Raw genomic sequence first — 13,750 nt, 5'->3', positions numbered from 1 at the left:
ATACCATGAACATCAGGGCCACAGACACAAAAATACTAGAGTCTAATATGTTTATATATTTTCAAGTATGAAATCCCAACCTTACTGATTGATAAGTGAAAAACTGCATACACTACATACAAACATATTTCCATCTTACTCTAATTTGTTGACAGATATTTGGTTAGTAACCATGCTCGGAACAACATGTCATTGCAATATGAAAAGAACAAGTGAGTAAGTATCTATGTCTATAATGAAGAAATACATGGAAACATCATACAGGAACACCTAAACCCAAATGAGAATAGAAACAGTTGATTCTGTATAGGTTTTGCAACACACATGAATGTACATAAACAAAACTCCCTGTTAGACCTAACAGCCTTAGGGTCGTCTTCCCGTACTTTTTGCCTGCATGCCTCCAATTTTGCTGAATTCTTTTTGTTGGCCTTATGACACTGAGCACTTTAACACTGCCAACCAGTGCTAAGGTGCATGTGCTTCTCCCCTAAAACATAGTTTGATTGACTTATCTACAATTGGCATATTTGATTTAGCTATAAGTCCCTCGTATAGTGCACTACCTGTGCCCAGGGCATATAGAATAAATGGTACTAGTGGCCCTGCAGCACTGATTGTGCCACCCACACAAGTAGCACTTTAAACATGTTTCTGGCCTGCCACTGTAGAGCCTGTGCGTGCAGTTAACATTGCCATGTCGACTTGGCATTTAAAACCCCTTGCCAAGCCACAAACTCACCTTTTTTTTTTTACATTGAAGTCACCCCTAAGGTAGCGCCCTAGGTCGCCCATAGGGCAGGGTGCTGTATTAACAAGAGGTAGGACATGTACTTTTACATTTTTCATGTCCTGGTAGTGAAAAACACCCAAATTCGTTTTTCACAACTGTGATGCCTATCCCTCTCACAGGTTAACATTGGGAATTCCTTATTACACTAATAAGTTGTAATTACTAATTGAATAGGAGTAGGTCAGTCATGTTTCATATCACTGGAACGGTAGTGATAAATCCTCTTTACTTATAAAGTTGAATTTACCACTACCCTTTTAAAAATGCCACTTTTATACAGAAAGCTTTTTTTCTGCTCTTAGCCCTGTGTGACAGCTGGACTTTGTGCATTCCCTCTGGATAGCCACACAAAAAGAGGGCATAGGCGTGACTGAGTGGCCATCACATCCTTATGGGTTATCCTGGGCAAGATTGGAGGGAGGAGCTGACACCTTAATAGACTGTGTCCTGTCCCCACACAAAGGGCTGCATACCCCTCTGTAGTGAGTCTAGGGCCACAGCTGGGAGGAAGGACCTCAGTTCACTTCAAATCCCCTCTACAAAGTCACCTCCATTTTAAACGCACAATTGAGTATATGTACTGGGTCTCTGACTCCACCAAATCATACATAACTGGACCTGTGAAGAAACTCTGCCAGAAGGCAGGACTGCTGTGCTGCTACAAGGACTGCCACTCTACTGGGCTGCTGCTCTGGAAGTACTGCGTTTCTGCTGTGCTGTCCTGCTGCTTGCTACCCTCTACCCTGATGAGGAAGAACTGGACTCTTTGGCTTGAACCCATTGTGATCTCCAAGGGCATGGTGACTTGTCTCCTGTTTTAAGACTCTGGGATATCAAGGTCTTGCACCTTGCACCTTGCTCCTGTGCCTGGAAGAGGATCCAGGTGCTTGCTCCAGTGAATCTGACGCATCCTCTGCTGCGTGAAGCAGGATGGCCGCACCGCCGATGTTGTGGGAACAGAACAGACAAACCTCATTTGGAACCAGTGCATCGCTATTGCAACCAATGCATCAGAAACACTGCATCACAACCACTGCAGTGAGAGACAATCAATGCATCCCTCGACTGCAGGGAGAAACCCGGTGCATCACATTTTGAACCAACACATCTTGGAACCAGCACTTTGTCTTCCGATTTATTTTTAAAATTTTACAGACTATTGTGCCTTTCATTAATTGTGGATGTCATGAATAACTGTCTAGGAGGCAATTGCTAGTTTTACTTATACACATCTTTAAATATATCCCTTGTTGGCAACATTACCCAAGACTTGTCTTCAGAACTGGCACATCACCATTGTTGCGTGAAGAAAACTGACGCATTACCTCGACTGCGGGATTGACACCGACGCATCACTCGGCTGCATCTCGCAGTTGCAACCAGGATCAACGTTCTTTTGTTTAGTGGGCCTTGCGTGACTCCTGTATCCGGCCCAAACTCCATCGCGGTCGGCCTGAACTCTTGTCTTTGGCCCGGTCCAGGGCGATGCTAGCATCTTCTACCAAACGAGGGAAACGTGCGCCGTCCGATCAGGGCTTCTGAAATGCAGCAGGTGTGTGGCATAATGACATTAAGGTACCGCTAAGAAGCTGGGGATTGAAGTCCTATGGGCGGGGACTGTGAATTAAATCCCCCGCAAGCTAGAATGAGAGAAAGTATGCCAAGAATAATTGGTGGCAGGCTATCTTTATGACTAAATATCACTACTTCATGGAAGAGGGATGTGTTCTTTAAACATATTAATTACACTGATGGAACTGTCCATCTTTCCATAACACTGCACGCAGGGTGATAAAAGTGAGAGTAGAAAATGAAAGTGCTATCTGTATGACAGAATCTCTACAGATTCTGTTATACAGATGCATTCAGCTGGTACATAAAATACGTGTTTGTTGTTAATGTGACTCAAAAGGTCAACTGAAAGTGAAACTATAATGTAAGGGCCTCCAAGCTGATAGTGATATTAGAGCTGCAACAATGACATCCGTGATATGTCACTGTTAAGTCCATCCCGGGTTATGTGCAGGCAGTGAACACACCGTTGTTCTCTCAGAGGAAGAATGTGAAATTAGTTAGTTCTCCTTTCATATCTAGTTTATCTATGACTACCCATGACAAGTCATTTTCTGTGTGATTCATGCTTAAATAATGGTTAGTCAGTTTTGTGGCACTACGTCTGCATCGTATGTTGCTTCGGTGTTCGCAAATGCGAACACGTACTTTCCTAGTGGTCATGCCTACGTAGTGCAGAAAATACGGGCAGTTAATCAGGTAAATCACTCCCTCACTATTACAATCTGCGAATTTCCATAGCTCCCATGGAGTATTCAGACCCAGATCAACAGATATAGTTGTCAAAGTGAGGGGGTAAAAAACTGGGCTCTAAACCTATAGCGACGATAAAGAAGATCTATAATGCAAAAACGATTTCAGCAGCAACATACGGGGATGGGTTGTGGGGAATGGTACCGATAGATTCCATGCAGAAGATAGAGGATGTTTTTTTTTTAAAAAGGGTCGCCTCTCTTCCCACCTCGTTTTCTAACTGTCTGTCACCTAGAATTGGGTTTACCCTATATAACTGACATAGTAAGACTTGCTCCGATTATGCTGTGACATTCAATTTGGAGAAGAAACACTGTGGATGTCAATCAGAACATAATACAAAATTAGTACCGGAACTGTATACAAACCCGAGCTTTTGTTCCAAATTCCCCAAAAAGAAACTTAAGTCCCTATTTCTGGCCAAGGCTGATTATGTAAGGAAGGACATACACAAAACAAAAACAGTAGCGACATGTTATCACCCGAGCCCTCCCATAACCGAAGGTGAATATTCGTATCTGGAGGGTGTAAAAAATTTACAGCATAGATTTATTCTTTTAAGATTCCACACTTACTTAATACCTTTGATGTAGGGCTTTTCTGCCAAAAAGTACAGCCAAAAGGTACTCTTTCAGCGACTTGGCACAATGTCCCTGTGATAATTTGTCATTGCAATCTGACCCTCACCTCTTTTTCTTCTGTCAATACTAAAAGGAGCAGATATCTAGATACCTTGTACCTCTTCTAAGGCGGCAAAATTTTAACCAAAGTTGAACTGCATTATTTTTTATGAAAAAGCTCTGTGACCCTTATGTCCGTCTCTGCGTAGCATCTTTTTTTTGGGCCTGCCTGCATAGAAGACGTCTTTTATGAGGTAGAAATGTGCACATTTTTAATTATTCCCTCTTTAGAGTTTTGATTGGTAACTGGAAAACTAATCATGTGACTTAGATTTGAGATCTTAATAATGTAGATAAAATCATTGTTATCTTTTAAATGTTCAATTTTAATAGTATACTCTTTTTAACAGTTTTTTATGTTATGGTTAACTAAGTGGTAGAGGGCTGGGCAAGGACTGTTGCATGATTAATTAATGCATCTACTATGTATTGAAGTCTACTGTGTTGGAGCAGTCATGATTTGCCGCAATAACTAGTTTTTATTAATTTTACAAAAGGATGTCCAAATTGTCTTGTTAAACTTGTATACTTTTATGATCTATGGCATTCAACTACATCAAATAAAGTTTATTAAATTGAATTGAGGTGGCACACGGAGCATGATTCTTAGAGGTAATGTCTGCTCTCTTTAGGGAGGCTCCAAAGTTTGGTTGTGTGGTTGCCTTGATCTTCTTGGATTGTGTATGAACCAATAGCTCTTGCAAATTATGGCTTCTCCTAAAGGTAAATTAAAGGTTTCCCAAATTTTTGCTTGCCAGTATTTAGAATGCGCCAATGCTTAATGATTAGGCTTTCAATGGTGTTGGAGTAACTGGAGTACATACTCACATATGCCAATCTATATGTAGGAGGTTTGGGAGTTGATTCAATCAATCAATCAATCAGGGGTTTGTAAAGCGCAACTAACTACTCACCCGCAAGGGACTCAAGGCGCTACTTCACAGGTTGATTCACAGTCATGTGACCCAGGACAAAAGCTTCAGGCACCAAATGTTTAGGACATGAAAAAGCCAACTTTCTAAAAGTGACATTTTCAGAATTGCGACCTAAAATCTGACTTTACCATTAAAGAGGATTTTATATTATAATTCTTTTGATATTTCTACCTGTACCCAATCAAATGTTGCACTTATAAAATGTTATAAGGTAACCCAATGTTATCCCAGAGGAGAGGTAGACCTCGTAGTAGCGAAACAAACTGGAACTTCTTCACTACCAGACATGTAAAACTTAAAAAACACATCTACCTTATAAATACAATGCACCCTGTCCTATGTGCTGTTCAGGGTCTACCTTAGGGGTGACTTATATGTATTAAAAAGGGAGGTTTACGCCTGGCAAAATATTTATTTTCCTAGGTCGAATTGGCAGTTTAAAACTGCACACAGGCTGCAATGGCATGCCTAAGACATGGGAGTGGCATGAGTGCTGCAGGCTCACTATTCACATTCAACTAACAGGCTGTTGGTACATGTAGTATCACTTTCCTAGGGCTTATAAGTAAATTAAATGTTCCAATTGGGTGCAAAGCAAATTTATCAACTTTAAAGTTTTGAGTGCAAGCACTTTAGCACTGGTCAGCAGTGGTTAAGTGCGCAGAGTTCTAATGCCAACAAAAACAAAATTCAGAAAATAAGAAGGGAGATCGAAAACCATTTGGAGGAGTCCCTGCAAAGAGAGCCAAGTCCAACGAAGAGCCTGTTGTCCCCTTAATCTTAAAGCAAAGTGCTCTTGTTCTGTGGAATACCACCTTGTCCAATCTGTGCCCCCAGGTCCTGGGCATCCCAGAGACGTGAACATATTGATTGCAACCAGACGCTTGCTTGTTTCAGACTCTTGATATTTTGAACCACACCCCTGTATATCAGCCAATGGTGCTATTTCATTTCCCAGCACCTTCTGCACACTGAACATTGACATTTGCCTGATGTTCAACGTTCAAGTCTGGTTGCCCACTGATCTCTGGAAATCAAAAACTCCAGTTACTGGACAACCCTCTCTGAACCACCTCATCTCTCCTGTTTTTCCAGTGAGAGCACCTACATTTTGGGATTCTCCAGCCATTTTTGTTGGGAAGATTTTGGAATGAGTGGTCACACAGTAGTTCTCCAAAACACCTGTCATGCTTGCAAACTAAATTAGGGAAGCTCAAAACGATAGGCATACATTTGTTGTAAAGTCCCAGTTTGCCCTTTCCTTCACTGGCTGCGACGCCCAACTCGTAAGACACTTCCTGAAACCATGCACAAACATAGGGATCTTCAGCAATGGGAGAAAATTTACTTCAAAATTCACCAGGCTTCCCACTCATTAGCCAGAACTTGTCCTGACCCACAGGTCCCCTACATCCAACATAGTTCAGAGCATCCAGAAATCCATACTAGAGTCGAAGAACATCCTTCTCCTCACTGAACACTCTATCGCTACCCTCAAGCCCTCCCATAACTTAGCCATTACCCCGCTCACCATGCCTTCCCTCCAACCCATGTTGCTGACCAACAGACACCTTCGCCCTCACAAACATCCCAACTACCTCTCAGAGGATGAAACTCTAGCCCTCCTCTCATCCTACAAGACATATCCCGACGCCCCCGTCCTCCTGACAAGAAGGTGGATTACTTGACTCCAACTGTCTCAATCATAACCACTAGATCGCCATCTCTCCGTAACAGAGGAGTAAACAGCAACAACTTAGTGCAAGTACCACTATCCTCCCCTACTTGCAACACATGCCACAACGCTTCTCTCTCTGGCCTCCTACTTAACAACCAATCAGCGGCGAAGCATGCCTCCGACATCGCCACCCTCATCCTGAGCCAAAAAACTGACATAGCTATCCTGACTGAGACTTGGCTCAATTAATCTTAAACTCCTTACCTAAATGTACTGGTCCCGCCAAATTATAACATCGTTAGGCTTGACAGACAAATCAAAAAAGGGGGAGGCATTGCATGCATCTACCGCTCAGACCTCATTACAGAACTCCATGCCGACCGCACGGATTCCTGCAAATATCTTGCTCTCTCCATTTGTAATAACACTATTCAATCATGCAAACTGCACATCTTCTACCACCCCCCAGGCAAGAACGACACATTCATTGACCACCTCATGGAAATCATTACTGCTAAGGCTTCCCCCCACTCCAATGACATTTTCCTCGGTGACTTTAATCTGCACTGGAATGGCCCAAATGACCCCCAGGTCAACGCCGTCAAAGTCTTCCTTGCTGATCAATCACTCACTCAAGCCTGCACACTTCCAACCCACAGGAAAGGCTCCACACTGGATTGGATCATCACAAAGGCATTGGTGGTCATGCTTAACACAATAGATCTGTGCGACTGGTCAGACCACCACGCCATTACCTTCCTAACACCTGGCTTCCTCTTGAAAAAGCTAGGGCAACCTGTGAAACCAAAATGCTGGCTCAGAGACACTAAGAGCCTCCACCTCAAGAAGCTGACTGCTTGCTGCGAGAACAACCTTCACCCCCTCCCCCCAAATCTATCTAAGGTCAACGACCCTACAGAGCACTACAACTCGACTATGTCCAACATAATTGATGATCTTGCCCGTTAAAGCTAAAAAGATCCCAAATCAAAGACAAAAACCCCTGGTTTAGCGGACCCCTCAATAACGAAAGCAGAGCTCTCCAACTTACAGAAAAACTAGAGACAGCACCCCTCAGCCTCCCAACTAAAACGTATCCGTCAGACCAGAAATACATACAACAGGAACATCCTCAAATCCAAATGTTCTTCAAATCCGAACTGGAAAACGCTAAGAACAGACCCCGCAAGCTCTTCAAAATAGTCAAACACTAATCAAACAAACTAGCTAAATCCTCCAAAGAACCAACAAAATCCCTAATAACCTGTGAGTTCTCCTCCTTTATAGCCAAAATTAACTCTCTAGAAAACAAACTTAATTCCCTCAATCTTTCCACCTCCTCTTCCCGGGACCCATCTCTCCTCTCATCCAACCCAGGCAACACCCAAAAATCAAGCTCACTGGTCTAACTTCAAGCTATACGACAACTACTCCATCTCGAAAATTCCATCCTCCTTAATACCGAATAGTCACTTCAACGACCCACTCCCCTCCAACTGCTTGGCAGCGACCGCCCCATTTATCATTACCATTTGGACTACAATTATCAACGCCTCCCTTCTTCAAGGGTCCATACCTGACTCCTTGAAAACCGGGCAAGTCATCCCCATCCTAAACATATTGCTAATTTCAACTTGTTTGACTAATTCTAATCTGGTTTCAGGCCTGTGCGCAGCCCCGAAACCACTATTCTTCACATTATAGATGACGCTCTCAAAGCCCTTGACTAAGGCAAAACCTGTCTCTTAATCCTACTGGATATGTCTTCGGCATTCAACACAGTCAACCACGAGAAACTACTTGAATGCCTCGAACACAGAATGGGAATAGGAGGTACCGTCATCAAATGGTTTGGTTCCTTCTTCCGGACCGCTCCCAGAGATTCTTAGTCAACAGTAACCTATATGCTCCTTCCCCGATAACAATCGGTGTCCCTCAAGGCTCCACTGTGTCCCCTACCCTCTTCAATCTCTACTTCGGACCGTTAGCTGAAATACTCTGCACTGCCAACATCTCCTTCCATATGTACGCCGATGATACTCAGATCTACATCAAAATCTCATCTCTAGAGGAGATTAACTATTTGAATGACGCTCTGAAGCTGACTGTTCAATGGATCGCCAGCAACCAGCTCAAACTGAATGCCCAAAAAACAGAGTTCCTTCTCATCTCCCCCCTAAAAACACCACTGACATCCTGGAATGGACTAACTCGATCACAGCACTTAACTGCACATAGTGGAATCTGCCAAATCTCTAGGTATAACCCTGGACAGCAACCTGAATATGTGTGACCTCATTAACTTGATGGCCAAAACTGCCAGGTTCCACCTGAGCTACTTGAGAAAAATTAAACCCTTCCTTGAAGCTAAGGACCTAAAAAACGCAGTTCAGGCGTTAGTTATCTCCAGAATTGAATACGGCTGCTCTACCCTATCTGGCCTACCCAAGATCCCCACGGCCCCCCCTAAAAGCTTGCCTCAATGCCACAGCAAGACTCTTAACAGGCTCCAAAAAAGTTGACCACATCTCACAGCATCTGAAGGCCCTGAACGGACTTCCTTTTGAAGCCAGAATCCAGCTCAAACGGGGCTGTATCATGCACAAAGCACTATACACAAATTACCCGGCATATGACACCCAGAAAATCTTGGTATATGGGGTAGTGAGAAACTCCCAGTCTGCCAGAGACCATGTGCTCCAGCCACCCCGCTTCCGTAAGGAAAAAACTTATAACCGTGCCTTCTCTGGGGATGCACCAAGAATCTGGAATTCGTTGTCGTCCTCCATCATAAGAATGCTTTCTCTGTCAATCTTTAACCCCTTCCCTGCGGGGGTAATTCCCCCACGGTGCGGGGGGGAAGGGGTCCGCGGCGCCGCTGTGCTCGTGACGAGCTGAGCTCGTCATGACTCACAGTGGAGTTGTGCTCATGACGAGCTGAGCTCGTCATGACTCTGCCCACTGATTAATTCTCCCGCACAGGCGGGGAATGTATCGCACGTGGGCGGGTCGCGGCCGTTATGACGAGCTTCACTGTGACTCATGATTCGTCATGAGCATGGAAGGAGTTAAAAAGGAAGCTTGAGCAAATTACTCCCATAACTCTTTCATCGCGCATACCGCTTTGCGGCATTGCTTTTGTACCTCTGCAAATTTTCCTGTCTGCTTGGTTGCCCCTATTCCTTGTACCGATTTATTATTCCCTCAAATGTATTGCTGGTTCTCTCTGCAATTTGCTGACATATCTCCCCTCATATGTAATTGCTGGTTTTCTCTATATATTGCTGACATGTCGCTCCTCTTATTGTATATACCCTGGTTTATGTCCTTATGTAGTCACTTCCCTCTATCCCTATCCATGTTTGTTGCCTTTGTCAAACCTGCACACAACGTGTTATCCCTGTAAAGCGCTCTGATACCATAACGGGTCCGATAGTGCTCTATAAAACCTAAAATAAATAATCAATTGTTTCATGTTTTCCCTAAAAATATCCTCACTAGCATCCATATACACTTGAGTAATGTCAGACCTAATGGGTTTATAGTCTAATGCAATATTATAAACTAGCTGCAGTTGGACTTATGCCCACAAATTGTATACAGGTAAAGTTGTCAATTCGTTTTGATAAATTCTGTGAGGAAATTGCGCTTGTATTCACTTAGAAATTAAAGGAGTCGGCACCCAGAAATTATTTTCCAAAAAGGATGGGGTTCGTCCCCAACACGCTGCTCCTGGTTATCATTGGCGGCACTGATCTGAGTAGATTAGACCACCTGCGCTCCACGTCTCAATAAACAACACCTGTATGGTGGCCTAAGCGGGACTAAATTCACGCTTAAGAAAAGTCAGTTTCAAGCCTCCATACTGCTGAAAGACACGTAAGATGATACAACGATGTTTGACGTCGTGCATATACTACTGCTGAATAAAAAATGAGAAATATGAACCAACAATAGAAATTACTTGAATGAGAAATAAAGAAGTCACTTAACTGACGCCAGCAATAATAACGAGGAAGTGCGGGGGCTTTGGAGAGGCGGTTAATATATGTACTTTAGAGATTATTCACCTGTGTGACCATATTGGTAATTTCTCTCCTTCTATAGGGTAGTGCAGTCTGGTGTACTTATATTGTCTTCTCTTGTTGCTAAGTAGAATAATCAGCAGGAAAGACAGCACAATACTTGTCGGTTTGGCTTTCATATAATTAGGACTTTCCAACATTAATATTTGGGTACTCTGAACTATCACACCCCGCTGTTTTCCCCAGGCAGATTATGGCAGGGCAAACCTGCTCAAACTTATAATGGGACCAGCCTGCAAAAAGGCAAAACAAGCAGAATTGTGTGTTGAATATGGATTCCACAAGTAGTGCCTCCAAGAAGAACTTGGCATGAGAGGTATTTAGCAAGCCCGGCAAATATCCCACCGGAATTAATAGCAATTACCAGGCAAATATCCCACCGGAATTAATAGCAATGACCAGGCAAATATCCCACCGGAATTAATAGCAATGACCATGTGCGGTGAATACCTCCACCTTTTCAGACCTACGAGGAATTGGGGCCTTATACTGTCTTCACGCGTGACCCCCCAAAAGGTGCTATGGGAATGCATCGTCATTCTGTTAATAATTGTGTTGCACAAAGTGCAAGTGTCAGCGGGAATACTACAACCACACTTTCTTTTTTTGCAAGGCAGGTCACAGCAAGGACACATCATAAGTACACCTGGTTGCCGCACATTTTTAGTGTCCTGACCAAAGAAATCTGCATAACAACCTTTTATACATGTAACTCAATATTCAGAGGCTCGAGATAAATATAGTCAACTATTATAGTCCCGTTTTCAGTCCTGTTGTGCTTCCTGCAGCCATTTTTGATTTTCTCAAGAGCAACATGAAGGTTGAAATACAGAGAAACCAGAGACTGATAAAAATGATCCGCACGTAAAAGATGGATCATTTGGCAGAGTATGAGACCCATCAGGCGCTAACCATAGAAGGAGGAGTGCGGAGACAGGTGAACTTCTTAGGAATGAAAAAGAAGGCCCTAAATTAAGTCTGACTGTTGGGAAATAATGCACCAGACATAAATAGAGAATGAGGCAGATGGTGAAACAGGCTGCTCTGTTCACAGATGCATACGATTTTAAACTTTCAGTAAAACAGTTCTGTCATCATTTTGGGAGGCAGGAAGCTGTTTAAGAAGGTGCGTGGATGCTAATGGCTTAGGGCTTCAGCTGACTTACTAGTATACGCAATGAGTAGCCCATAAAAAGAGGGAGCAGATGGCTTGATGGCCCGGTGGCGATGCCCCAGAGGCCTGGAGTGTAAAGGTCTCCGTATGCTCTCTTTGCACCGTGCATCTGAATAACTGACACGCGGCAGAAGAAAACTCGGACGACTTCTCTATCATTTTCAACTATTGAGACAAGAAATTGCACAAGCAAATGGATGTTAAAAGGAGAAAACATTCGTACGACAAACATTTTGATCAAAAAACACAGAATGCAAACAAAGTACAAGATTAGCACCTTCTCCCGGTCTGCACCACTAAGCTTTTTATTCTCCCTTGATTGCAGTTGTTACTGAACATGTTCAGCAGGAAACAGAGATACACTTGGGGCATATTGCGTGTGTTATACCCCAGCACTTTCACACCATAAAAATATCCATTGAAAATGAGTGTTAATCATCAGAGCCAAGTTTCCCCTAAAGACTTGCGAGTCCTGCGCGCTTTGAACCACGCTGAGGCCTAGTCTTCTCAAACAAGGTGCAATATCAGAGGTTTTGTCCTTGTTTCATGTCCTACTGAAATCATCATTCCCATCTGTCTCCTGAGCAGGGCAGCCTTGTCTTACTTTTGGTCGTCAGTTTGGTGTACCTTTGGATTTCTCATGCGTAGTTTACACAAGGCTCTTGCCTTTATCATCGATTCTTACGACTTTCAGACATTTATTTCCTTTTCTTCTTTCTCCACTCACCCAAAACTTTCTTCAACGATCTACTGCCAAACATGGTTGTCCTCTAACTTGTTCATCTAAATCAGATGGAAATGACAAACCTAGTGTGTCGAAGATAGGCACTGCGGAATGACCCTTTTTAGGTAGAAGCCTACAAGAGAGCGCAGCTGTCTGGTTTGCTAACATCATCTTGGGGACCTTTGGAAGAGCCTCCCTGAGAATGCATTCCGCCCATTGCTTACCATTGGCTTTGTAGTTTGTAACTCACATTTGCTTGCTGTCTATTTGCTGTATTTATTAGTTTTAGGCTGTCCAGCTTTAGTTTGTCCCTCCCCTTGCCTAAAGCCTGTCTACTGTATTCCTACACCAGGAATGAATTTCTGAAAACAAACCTTTACATCATCTTGTCACATTTGCGGTGTACTCAAAGACAGAGGTCAAATGTCAGGCACTGTCTTACAGGGAGCTTGGTGTTAACGTTTCTATCTGACTTTCAAGTGAGAGGATGTATGTGACAATCATTCTGGCTACTCCCGGGGGTGCTGTACAATGTTATTTTGTTTCCTAGCATAAAACCAGATTTAAATGTCTGTAAATGAACTGTGCAGATATTTCAGAATATGGAAAGCACAAACAAAGCACATTTTTTGGTAATTCTGAAGTGTGGTGGAAACAAATACTTTAATATGCTCAAACAAATCAATACACTAGGTGATGACATTTCCACACAATATTGTGTGTGTGTGTGCTGTATACCTTTAAAGTAAGCTGTATGTCAGTGCAAATGTAGTGGTCATTTCAATAGAAGATTTATTGTCTGTAATAGCAGGGCGGTATCACACCATGCAAACTCCACTCTACTCTGCACCACTACATGTCACTGCACTCTACTCTGCACTACTCCACACAGTGTCACCACACTGTATTCTCCAACACTCCACTCTTTACTCAACGCCTCTCTACACCAATTTACTCTACCCCACTCTGTTCTACTATGCGCCACTGCACTCTACACCAATCCACTCTAATCTATTTTGTACCATTGCACTCTGCGCCACTCTACTCTGAAACAATCTACTCTACACCACTCTATTCCACTCTGCACCATTGCACTCTACGCCACTGCAATCTAGCCAGAGCCACTCTACTGCCCCTCACTGCGCTCTACACCATTTTATTCTACGCTACTGCATTCTACACTATTGCACTCTACATCACTTTATTCTACCACAATCTACTCTGCACCACTGCACTGTAAGGCACTATACTCTACGCCACTCTATTCTATGCTATTGCATTATAAGCCACTTACTCTGCACCACTTTATGCCACTGCACTCTACACCACTCTATGCTGCAACACTGCCCTCTATGC

At 43.2% G+C, this 13,750-nt stretch overlaps 1 protein-coding gene across 3 annotated transcripts in view; it reads right to left on the bottom strand.

Annotated features, from left to right (window-relative positions):
• TPK1 (thiamin pyrophosphokinase 1) overlaps positions 1–13,750 on the bottom strand; it is a 1,261,698-nt gene that overhangs the window by 110,616 nt on the left and 1,137,332 nt on the right. The window lies entirely within an intron of this gene.

Source organism: Triturus cristatus, chromosome 10, assembly GCF_964204655.1.
Source record: "Triturus cristatus chromosome 10, aTriCri1.1, whole genome shotgun sequence".
In the NCBI taxonomy this organism is placed as follows: Eukaryota; Metazoa; Chordata; class Amphibia; order Caudata; family Salamandridae; genus Triturus; species Triturus cristatus.
The sequence above is the reverse complement of the archived record's forward strand: the minus strand, read 5'-3'. Positions and strand labels throughout refer to the sequence as shown.